The sequence below is a fragment of the Palaemon carinicauda genome, chromosome 40 (genome assembly GCF_036898095.1).
Source record: "Palaemon carinicauda isolate YSFRI2023 chromosome 40, ASM3689809v2, whole genome shotgun sequence".
In the NCBI taxonomy this organism is placed as follows: domain Eukaryota; kingdom Metazoa; phylum Arthropoda; class Malacostraca; order Decapoda; family Palaemonidae; genus Palaemon; species Palaemon carinicauda.
In genome coordinates, this window is record NC_090764.1 from 31,974,034 (window position 1) to 31,986,721 (window position 12,688).

At 38.4% G+C, this 12,688-nt stretch overlaps 1 long non-coding RNA gene across 3 annotated transcripts in view; it reads right to left on the minus strand.

Annotated features, from left to right (window-relative positions):
* LOC137631612 (uncharacterized) overlaps positions 1–12,688 on the minus strand; it is a 166,884-nt gene that overhangs the window by 33,705 nt on the left and 120,491 nt on the right. Inside the window, exon 7 of one of the 3 annotated variants that reach the window (XR_011041931.1) lies at positions 2,678–2,885. The exons of the other annotated variants lie outside the window; for them this stretch is intronic. This is a non-coding gene — a long non-coding RNA (uncharacterized lncRNA). Of the gene's footprint in view, positions 1–2,677; positions 2,886–12,688 lie in introns of those variants that run through there. 3 annotated transcript variants of the gene reach the window in all.

A 12,688-nucleotide genomic window follows, 5' to 3' on the forward strand; every position in this document is an offset into this window, starting at 1 on the left:
AAAGCTCATACTAATTGATAAACTCAGTAATTCATAATTACTGTATTCATGAAAACTTTAGAGCCAGAAATATTTCATTGGCTTCAAATCATGCAAGTACTGAACATTTTTGGTGAAATTATAAAACAGCAATAAAGTTTGTAAAAAACCTCCAGTGTATTTTGGGGAGAACATTTTAGATGATTCCTAGTAGAAATCCATAGTTTAAAGAGTTATGGTGGATTGACTACCATAACTAAGAAGTCCACACACTACCTGAAAAACACTCATTCATAACACACACTGAAAAGGAAAAGGTAACGCTGAAATCCAGCATTAGGTTGTCATCAAAACGTGGAAATACCGTCAGCCACACACCAGGTGGTGAATGGACTGGTTTATAAAGGTTGGACCATAGTACCCAGCAGGGAGATATAGCTGGTGCCCATACTGTATTCAGTTAGGAGCTTTTTTCTTTCTGGTCGTAGCTAAATGAGTAAGGAGTAAGCTCATACAAGAAAACATTCCATCGTTTTACAATAATGTTTTTTTTTTTTTACAATGTGTATACAGTAGACCTCTCCAGTCTCAGCTAAGGGTCAAGTGTCTGGGTGCTCAAGTCCCTTAAAACTTTAAGAATTGAAAAATCTTTCAATACAAAAAAATATGCCTGACCATAAAAAATACCAGTAAGTCATGAGTCATTACTGACTAAACAAATCACAAAAGATGAAAAAGCTTATAATGTATTCCATAGGCTTACCTAACTTTTTATCTTGCATTTGATACACAACCAAATAAAAAAAAAAAAAAAAAAAAACCATGCTTAAAGGTGGACTGACAATGTTAATGCAATTTCTTTCCATTAAAGAGAACTATCACAACAGCAACAAAGTGATTTGGTTTGCTTTTGATTAACTGCCAGGCTATAAGGTGGCTAAGGGTCATCCCTGCGGAAATGGCCCGTGTCTGATCCAGAGGTCGGAACCTCGAGGGAGGGGGGGGCTAAATCAAAGAACTGGTGGCTGCTCCAGTAGTGGTATCCAGGGAGTTGTCGATAACCATAAGTGATGGATTGTGTGTAGGCTCCTGCTCAGGAGTAAAATGGTGGGATTTTTGTTTAAAAACCATATACAGCATGAGAATTTAAGCTTCCCATGTGCGTCCTTGCATTCCCGTTTAGGATACAAACACAGACGAGGATACTGAAAGAATAAAAAACAGAGCCAAGTTCGCTCCTGTGATAATCTCTCTTTCCTTGTAAGAACAAGGTTGAATAGCAGGCGTGTACATAAGTGTAACAAAGACTAAATCGCTATTCTTCGTAGGCCCAAATTGGACTTGCTAGCAAATAAATACCATAGTAAAAACCAATAATAAATAATGATAATAAAATTGGTCATAAAACGTAAGTGATATAACCTAGATGACAGAGTACCAGATGGGCAAAATTAACTTGAAAAACTAACGAAGCGAACAATACCCAAAATGGCTGCCGATACCGAGGCAGGCCAACCGCTTCCAAAACTAAAATCCACAATACTGGAAATAGAACAAATGCCCGGTACTGAAATAAACTGTCAAAACAAACTATGGTACTTAACATTGGTAAAAGTGAAGTAGCAACGTCAGTCATGTTGAATTAACGACAATCACTTGCAAAAAACACTGAGCAAAACACTTATAGACTTTGCGGGCAAGTCCAAAACAGAAGGATGACCTGGAGAGCGCGAGTAGTAGGTGTCGGTGGGGTAGCCCAACTGTATTCTCTAGGGCCTGCCACGGCCCTCCCCTTTGATGAAGGGATTATCTAAATGGAAGACAGCCTGTGAATAGTGGTTTTCACACGCCCTTGTTAAATACACGACACCAACAAGGTGATCGCGCGAGGGTAGTAACCTTTGCATTCCATGCTTTTATCTTTCTCTAGTACATTTGGAAGATTTATATTAGAAAAGTGTAAAGGAACCTTTTCACCGGGCATCACAGGTCTCTCCCCAGGAATAGATTTTTCCTTCGTCAAAATCCCTTTTTTATGGAAAAACATTTCAGAACTTCATCTGGAATGTCTTTTTCCAAGGGAAGTCCACTTGGAATGTACTACAGGAAGCAGAATAAAATGGTGGGGAAGCATATAGTACCTGCAATTCCATTCTGATGATATTGCACTCAGTGTTCGGGGTGGTTCCACCGAGGAAAAGGGGGCAAGGATTCCGTTGCTCTTTTCCTTTACGGTTTCTCTAAAGAACAAACATCTGAAACAGCTGCTCTCGGTAGCATTTGGTACGTTGGCTACTCTCTCCATAGTTTGAGGAATAATAGGCATGGCAGTAATATTTGTCTGTGCAGATATGAAATTAACAGCTGTATGTAAATCTCTATCTTCCTTGTACATAAGGATGGTATTTGCAAAAAGTTTTAATGTGTGACCTAACTTATGGTAATATTCAGCAAAGTGGCACACCTGGTGAGGTGCATTGATGAGGATAAGTCTTACAGTTGCAAATGGATGAACAATGAAGGGACAACTGCAGGGCATGACGCTTCTAGTGGACGAAAATCATCAGAGCTTTAACAAAAAAATAAAATTATTAGTGTTCTATCTATAAAGTAATTCAGAATCTCAAATGTTTTAAATAACCTATATTTTTACTGCATACACCTATTTATTTTCTACTAGTTTAAATGCTATAAAAATTACATTAAAATAACTTGCCCTTCTGCTGCTTGGGAATAAGGATCATCCACATCAATACTTTTGTGAAACTCCATTGGGGTTGCTGTAGGAGTTTGAGATTCAAGAAATCTGTGGTTGGAGGGATACATCGCCGTTTCACGTGAGGGGTGAAGAACATCATGATGGGGATCTGCTTGGCCGCCTACTTCATCCATTATCCTCCTGAAGGCTGAAAAACAATCATTCATCGTACATATCAACTTCAACGGCACATGCCATTGATGGGTCCTAGCTTTAGGACCTTTGCTTTAAATCCTCCATAATCCATATATCTGAACATGTCAATAACTGTAGACTGGTGTACTATATGACAGTATATGGTAAGCCGACTCATAACACTCACTGATACTGTAGTGTATACTACTGTAATCAATGTACAGTAATATCATTGAAGTACAGCTTAATTACTTTAAAGGGGGCCGGCCGGCTAATGCCCTTTATTAAGGAGAGGACCGACAATCAACATTCATACCAAAAAAAGGTTTTTCAAATTATATCTCCTCCCTTGATAATTATTAAGACCTGGTATTACTAACCTACAGACCTGATTTAGACCTTCAATCTATTTTTTTTTTTTTTTTTTTTTTTGAGTTATTTTTTGCTGGATGAATTTTTTTCATTATGGCAGTGTCTAACAAAATTTGGCACTGGAGGCAGATGCATAAGCCCTAGTATTTTGTACAACACCTTCCCAAAAGGTTTTGGTACAGCACTATTCCTCCCACAAAACCATGCAGATTAACTAGACAGACTTCGGAGTAAAAGTCTTATGCTTTGTCAACTTCTTCCTCAGCAGCCATCCTATCCGATAATTCAGTAGTTTCAAACTTTGCAACAGGAAAAGATGAAGATGCAATAGCAGCATACTAAGCAATTTTCATTACATGCCACATCTCCCAGTTTCGAAAAAGATCATCCAAGTTTGAGGAAAAAGTTGGCGACCTTATTACCCAAGTGTATGCTCGGTTTGTACGAACTTATTAACCGTGTGTATGCTCAGTCTGTACGAGAGTTCACAGAATCAAAGTTCCTTTCTCCATGGGGACTACTCTCTGCACTCCCTCCTCCCTACACAAGACCACAACATTGAAAACAAGAGCTACAGGTTATAAAGATAAAACATTAGAACAAGATTCTATTCGAACAAGTTCTTATGACAAAAGTACCACCTATCCAAATTTTTCTGCACTGCATGTAGGAGCTTCTGTTGCCAGGTGTCATTAAAAAAGTGGGAGCAAAATATAGATTTTTAATTATAACAATTAACTACATTAAGAGTACAACAGGGTATGTGGCTAAAATTATTTTGGGGGCTCTTCCACGAAATTTTTAAGCTTTTAATATAGTTTAAAAGAACAAAATTTAAGAAACTTCATAGATTTCAAAAAAGCAAAATCAAATTTTTTTTTTTACTTACCACCTAAATTATTACTGTTCAAACTTGATCCATTCAATTAAAAATTCAATTCATATTTCTTGTTTTAAGCTGTGCAAAAAATAAATTTTCTCCTTGATCTATGGATGACACCCGAAGAATTTATCTCCATTGAAATCACTGCAAGTGAATTCAGTTTCTGAATTCACAATGCTGCTTAGAAAATTTATTGTTGTCAGTGTTAAAAGGCAGTATTCAACCTCTGATGTAGTCATGGAATCTGTAAAGAGAACCTACCAAAAATTGTAAAACAGAAAAAATTTTAAAAAATTGCTGGAACTAAATTTACACCATCATATTCAAGAATATAACACATTGATTTCTAGCACAACACATTGGGGGGGGGGAGGGTTGAATTGAATTGAATTGAATTGAATTGAATATGGGATTTAGGCATTAAGCCAAGCACTGGGGCATCAAAGGCCATTCAGCGCTATATAACTAAAATCATTCAATCATATCTGTACACTCACAACATTTAGTATCATTTTAACCTTTAATACAAATCGTAACACTTTCATACAATAAAATCTAGATGTGAAATAAATAGGGATTAAAAGGGTAAAATAAATAAATAAATTAATAAAATCAATTATAGCTCGTAATATAACCCAATACTTTGTATAAATTTTCTCAAGTTCAGGGTATTACAGTTTTCCCCCAGTATATCTCTTAACGGTTTGTCCTGGAGTAAATGTGTCCTCCTCTGGAGATTAAAAACAGGACAATCGACTAAAATATGTTTAACATCCATTGTCACTTGACAGGTATTACAAAGAGGGGCCTGTCTCCCTTCCCCACTCTTCATTAAATAATTGTGCGTTGCATGTGTATGGCCAATACGCAGCCTACTTAAAATAATGGTATCCCTTCTACTTGTAGAATTACAAGATGACCATTTATCCACCAATGGGTGGATTTGTTTCAATTTTGTATTGGTGGTCCGTTCAGACCATCGAGCTTGCCACTTATTTTTACAGTAAAGATGAATCTCACTTCTAAGATCTTTGTAAGGAATACTCAAGGGGGATGGATTACTTAGCCCTGAAGCTTCCTTTGCTGCCTTATCTACTTGTTCATTCCCATCCACCCCAACATGGGCAGGGACCCAACAGAAGTGAACACTGATACTCTTCCTAGACTGCAGAAGTACTAACCAGTCCTGCACCTCTTGTACTAGATGATGGCCTGGCATAATTTGTTTTAATGAGAGTAAAACACTATTGGAATCCGTAAAAATTGTATAAAAACTATTTTGGTTGCCATTTTTAAAAATATGTTGGACTGCGAGAATTATTGCGTACAGCTCAGCAGTAAAAATTGAACAAGAGGATGGGAGTTTCCTTCTAATAACAATATCCCCCACCACAGCTGCACTTCCAACTCCTGCAGCCGATTTGGAGCCATCTGTAAAAACATGTTTCCCATGATGTTGAGCAGCATGATTTAAAAACTCACTTTTCATTACCCTACTAGGTAAGGTATTTTTCCCTCCTGCCGTAAAACATACTTTAACAGGTGGATTACACCAAGGAGGAGACTTGGGATATCCTACCTCTGCTATCTGTGCTGTTAACAAGCCTACTTCTCTAGCATCATTTTTCAGCTGTACTTCCAAAGGCTTAGGCACTCTAGATCTGTTAGGAGCCCGATCTAAAGGCGCCCTAACATATTTACAGTTAGGATTGTCTCTCACAGCAAGGGACCTAGCTAAAAACCTCAAACTCAACTCCTCTCTGCGAATGGAAAGGGGAGGTATACCAGAATCAACATAGAGACTGTCAATGGGAGATGTTCTGTAAGCACCTGTGCAGATGCGAAGCCCAGCATTGTGAACAATATCAAGTTTTCCAAGTAAAGTCTTTGTAGCTGACCCATATATTTGGCATGCATAGTCTAACTTGCTCAGACACAAAGATGTATAAATTCTAAGCAAAGTTGTTCTATCAGCACCCCAATCAAAATGCGATATCACTTTCAGAATGTTCAGTGACTTCTTAACCCTGATAGATAGGTCATTTATATGGGGACCAAAAGTCATTTTCTTGTCGAAAATGACTCCAAGAAACTTGACACTATCCTCATATGGCAAAATACAATCATTTAAGAAAAGGGTGGGGATCTCTTCCCTTTTACGAGTACGAGTAAAGCGAATGGCTTTGGTCTTCTGAGGAGAAAACATGAATCCGCGAGAATTTGCCCATGCGGAAGCAGCATTTATTGCAATTTGAAGATTTTGGCATGCTTGTAGTGCAGATGATCCACTACAATAAATTGCAAAGTCATCGACAAATAGTGATCCTTGTATGCCAGGAGGTATGTGACTAATGAGACTATTAATTGCAACAGCAAACAAGGTCACACTCAATACGCTGCCTTGGGGGACACCTTCTTCTTGCATGTAGGATGAAGATAGTTCTGACCCTACTCTCACTTTAATGGAGCGGTTTGATAAAAATTCTTCAATAAAAGAGAACATATGTCCTCCTATACCCCACGAGGCCAATTGCTTTAAAATACCACCCCTCCAGGTGGTGTCATATGCCTTTTCGAGGTCAAAAAAGACACCCACCACCTGGTTTTGGTTAGAAAAAGCATTTGAAATTTCCCTTGATAACATCAGCAAAGGGTCCAGAGTACTTCGGTTCTTCCTAAAACCAAACTGTCTGTTAGATAAAAGATTTTTTGATTCTAGATACCACACAAGTCTGTTGTTGATCATTCTCTCAAATAGTTTGCATATGCAACTGGTCAAGGATATGGGCCTATAACTAGATGGCAGTTCTGGGTCTTTACCAGACTTGTGGCCTGGAATTACAATTGAAGTATGCCAGGAATCAGGAGATGTATGGGAAGCCCATAGACCATTAAAGGTTTCTAATAAAAATTCCTTGGTATCCACTGGAAGATGTGATATCATTTCATACCGGATGCCATCCTCACCTGGGGCAGTTAAAGAAGAGCTGGAGATAGCATTTTGCATCTCCTCCATACTAAAAGGCAGGTTAAAAGCTTCAGTATTTGAAGAAGCAGGAGGAACAACAGATGTTGATGCTCTAATTTGTTGAAATGCTGGGGAATAGTTGTCAGCACTTGATACATGAGCAAAGTGCTTAGCAAGAACCTCTGCTACATCTTTGGGGTCAGATATATATCTATTATTTTCCCTTAATATTGGTAGAGGCTTAGGGACGAATTTACCTTGAAGTTTTCTAATCTTGTCCCATATTTCCTTTGAAGGAGTTTTGGTATTAATATTAGATATATATTTCTTCCAAGATGCTCTCTTTGCTTTTTTAAAAATTCTTTTTTGTTTGGCACAGGCTCTGAGATATGCTATTCTATCTGCTAAATAGTTTGTCCTCAAGTATCTTCTGAAGCAAGTTCGGGTCACTTTTCTTGCGTTGGCACATTCTTTACTCCACCAAGGAACTACAGAGCGATGAGGTAAACCGCATGTTTTAGGTATAAACTTGCTAGCATTATCATCAATAATATTTTCAAGATGTTGATAGGCATGCACTGGAGATGTAAATTCATCATATTCTTTATCAGTGTGTGAACAGTTTTCATAAGCTGCCCAGTCTGCCTCATCTATCTTCCATTTTGGTGGACACTGAGAAGGAAGATTATGGACATAATTTAACATTATTGGCCAATGGTCACTGCCATGTAGGTGTTCATTTACTGACCAAAGGTAGTCCAATCGAATGGATGAGGAACAGATTGACAAATCAATGGCTGATGTAGAGTTGTGGAATACATCATACCTAGTTGGAGAACCATCATTCATTAGTATTACATCATTGTTGTCGATTAATTCTTCAACAAGATTACCCCATCTATCGCACACATTTCCACCCCATAAAGTATGCTTTGCATTAAAATCACCCATTAAAATAAAAGGGGCAGGAAGCTGATTGATCAAGTCTTGGAGGTCAGAAAGTCTAAGCCTTCTTGGATTACCAGCATGATCTAAGAGGAAAAGTTCTAAGGATGGTTCAATATATAGCGAGCATAAAGTAATTTTTTTCCCGATATGAGTTCTAACTGCACATGCCTGTAGTGGTGTATTGAGTGGGATTGTTTCAAATTTTACAGATTTGTGAATAATAAAACCTGTACCACCTTGAGCTCTTGCAGCTTGCAAAGGAGGGGATCTACAAAAATGATAATTGAGTCCAGGATTAAATGGTTTGTCACTGATCTTGGTTTCCTGTAGGCAAATTACCTTCGTGTCTGAGTCCCTGGTTAAAGTTTTTATTTGCTCAATGCTAGTACTTAGACCTCTGCAATTCCACTGGATGATAGACATTATCTTTTGTTATTATTTTTCTTTGTCTCATTTGTCTTTTGGGACTTTTCAGATGAAGCCATGTAAGGCCTGGAGATGGAAGGCTTTACTAGGCCACCACTCTTCTTTTCTTTCTTTCTAGGATCTTTATAAGAGTCAACCTTAGGATCATGAGCAGTAGGGCACTTACCTGACTTAGATGAAGGTGAGGATGATGGGGACCTTTTCCTCTTTGGAAGATCTTGTTTTCCAATCTCCATCAAATCAGGTAGAGATTCTGCCTGAGACAATACATTTAAGGTGGTGGAAGCCACATTGGCTTCCTTGGAGGATTGTGCTAGAACTTCAACAGTTCGAGCACTTAACCCAGAAGGCTGGGCTACTACCTCTAGGGGAGATGCTCCTATCCGTGACAATACTTTTGGTGTGTTGGACACCATATTGACCTCTTTGGAGGTTTGTGCTCTGGCTTTTATAGCCTGAGCACTTGACCCAGATGGCTGGGCTACTACCACTAAGGGAGATGCACCTGACGGGCCAGGTGCTGCCACTGGTCCCCCTGTGGTAGTAAGGGGTAGTGGATTATAATCTTTTGTTGGCATCTTAACCGCGCGAGCAAAATTAAGTTGCCGATTGAGTAAATGCTTTGCATAACCTACACTTATATGTTCAGCATTTGCTTTCAAGATTGCAGCTTCTTCATTCTTGTATTCTCTACATCTTTTATCATTTGGTTTATGATTATCTTTACAGTTTGCACAGGTTGTATCTCTGTTGCATTGGCCATGTTCTAACAAAGAACAGTTAATACAGATCTTCGTATTATTGCAGTACCGGGAAGGGTGACCGTACTTGAAACAATTAAAGCATTGTAAAGGCCTAGGTTTATATTCTCGAACACGTACTCTTTCATTCTCAATAATTATATGATCTGGTATAACAGGGGTTTCAAATGTTAAAACTACCATGCTTGTTTGAGGAATCTTACTTACTTTCCAAACATTAGCAGGGCACATGTCCAGAATTTCTGGTTCTGAGAATTCATATAGATCTTTATCAAAAACTACTCCTTTACCATAGCTGAAGCTCATATGTGGTTTAATATCCTTAATAGGATCAATTTCTGCAATCTTCATGCCACAAAGCATGTGAGCTTGAGTATCTGATTTTGCATTAATCAAAACAGATTGCTTACCGTATCTACTAATATCCTTACTTTTAATTAAACCAACTTTTTTTTGTATAAATTTACTCATCTTATAATAGTTATAATTATCTATCTTTCCAGATGCAATTATCCATGTTGGGGGCTTGGGGGTTCTTACTTCTGGAAGTCTATGCTCTATTTCTTTTTCCATCCATTCTTCTGGTTTATATACCTCTAGGTGTCTTGGTGCTTTATCACATAAAGCCCCAGAAATCAAACAATTGTCAATTTTTATGCTCTCTAAATTTTTATTTGCTTCTAAAGCAATCTCAAAACTTGAAAATGATACCCAAGCTTCCCAAAAGCCTTTACTACCATTAAGCTCCATTAAAATTTCTTTGATTGCTCCAAATCTACAGAAGGCTTCATGAATTATGTCATAGCTACAACCAATTGGTATGTTTTTTAAGTGGAGAATTTTCAGATTTTTTGTTGGATCTGGTAATGAGCCAGAACCAGAGAGTAAAGTATTACGGTTATTACAAGCATCATTTTCCACCAGTGCCGATAAATTGTCTTTAACAACACTGGTCAAAAAAGTATTGTTGGAGGAATCCTTTTTATTGCCGAGGTTGTCAACAGAGCTTTCCCTATTTAAACAAGCAGAAGTCGTCAACGGTGTCTGGGGTTCGCCATTTGATCCAGGGGTACGGGGAATATTAAGTTTACTCATTAATTATTTTTCAGGGGGAGGGAAGGGGTCATAATAACAATGAAAAAAAAAAACAATGGAAAAAAATATAGTTTAAGGGAGAGAAAAAATTAAGACTGTCTGAAATTCCAAAGAAGACACCGTTAGCCTTTCCTGGAATTAATTTTTCCACCAATGACACCTGTGAAAGCTGCTTACCAAATGTCCACTCCCTACCCTACCACAAAGGGATGGTACCACTATGATTAGAGTGGCTCAAGTGTATGCCAAACCCGCTTGATGGGACTGAGAGCATTTCATGAATACAATCATCCCCACTCTAATCATAGTGGCAGGCAAACCAGACAGAATGCCGAGAGTCCTATCTCTATAAAATCGCCAACCCCTGGAATCCGAAGGCCAAATTTCCTAAGAGATAGTTCCGCGTGCCAGTATGGGAATACTGACACTCCTAGGTGTCCAAACATTTTCGGGCAGTTGGCAAGACTACCACAGCTCCCACAATTGATTTTGAAATAAAAACCGATCATGGATACAATGTCCCCTCTAAAAAACCTGGACAGTGAAATGGGTAAAAGAGTTTTGACAGCAAGGTTGGAGACAGCTGATAATTATGAAGGAGGAATAAGCAATAAGAGGTAATAGAAAAAGAATGAGAGAAATTTAGAGTCAAACTGAGGAAAAGAAATTCCCCAGTTCGAGAGCCCTCTTGCCCGTCACAAGCCTTCAGCACGGGAATGATATGCCGTGCTGAAGCCCAATGACTTCATCAAGGCATTCTCTCGTTAAGAGGGGGGGGGAGGGGAATTTTGCTTCCACCAGCACTACCAGGTCAGCAGTCCGGGAATGATAGTGCTCTCGCTGCCTCTCAGCCTTCAGTGCAGCTTCCTATGGTGTGCATGCACACAATAGCCAAACACCACACACATGGAACTGTGAAGTGACCTGTTCCATACAAATTCCAGCATTTTTTCATAAACTGCAGGATTGCTACTAACACAATGCTTAAGGAATATATATTGTATGTGCAAAGAAATTTATAAGACAAAAAAAATAACCATGTATATTGAATGTTATTGATATTGAACAAAAGTAGGGGTGATGCGGTTGGAGTACCTACAAATCATAAGCTGCCACTGGACATGAGGTTCAAAATATTGCATTTGACGAGAGATTTTATAAAGTTCTGTCTCAGAATATTGTACTATATACGGTAATAAAACCAAAAGCTCATACTAATTGATAAACTCAGTAATTCATAATTACTGTATTCATGAAAACTTTAGAGCCAGAAATATTTCATTGGCTTCAAATCATGCAAGTACTGTACATTTCTGGGTCGACCTGTGACGGCCGGTGAAAAAGTCCTTCTTTGTACTTTTTCTGATATAAATCTTCCATATATACCAGAGAAAATTAAAAGCATGGAATGCAGAGGTTACAACCCTCGCGCGAGCACCTTGTTGGTGTCGTATATCTAACAAGGGCGTTTGTAAAACACTATTCACAGGCTGTCTTCCATTTAGATAATCCCTTCATCAAAGGGGGAGGGCCGTGACAGGCCCTAGAGAATACAGTTGGGTTACCCTACCGACACCTACCACTCGCGCTCACCAGGTCATCCTTCTGATATTGGACTTGCAAACAAGTCGAGTTTTATGGGCACAGTGTTTTTTCGAAGAGTTTCTCGTTATTTCAACATGACTGACGTTGCTACTTCACCCTTACCAATGTTAAGTACCATAGTTTGTTTTGGCAGCTTTTGACAGTACCGGGCATTTGTTCTGTTTCCAATATGGTGGTTTTTAGTTTTGGAAGCGATTGTCCTGCCGAGGTATCGCCAGCCATTTTGGGTTATGTTCGCTTCGGTAAATATTCTTGTTATTTTTACCCATCTGGTACTCTGTCATCTAGGTTATATCACTTACGTTTTATGGCCTTTTTGTGTTATTAATTTTTATCAGTTTTTACTATGGTATTTATTTGCTTGCAAGTCCAATTTGGACCTACGAAGAATAGCGATTTAAAGAATAGCGGTTTAAAGTATAGCGATTTAAAGTTTAGCGATTTAGTCTGTTAGTTTGTACTCGCCTCAGAGGCTTCGATTTAGACTATATCCTTGTTTATTTGTTATGTTGTCGTTATTCTTCGTTCTTGGTTATTACAATTACTAAGAAAAAGCAATCAATTTTATTAATTTTCTTATTTTATTGTGTGATGTTAGTTTTTTATTATGTAACCTTGAGAGCGAAAACAGAGAGTGCTCGTTCCCTGTTCTACAGATATGAGTTATCCCTTCTCTCGTTTTCTTTGTTAGCTCGAGTAAGAGAGGTGAATTTCCCGTTCTCCGTTTTTATACGATCACGAGTTATTCAGGCCTCCTC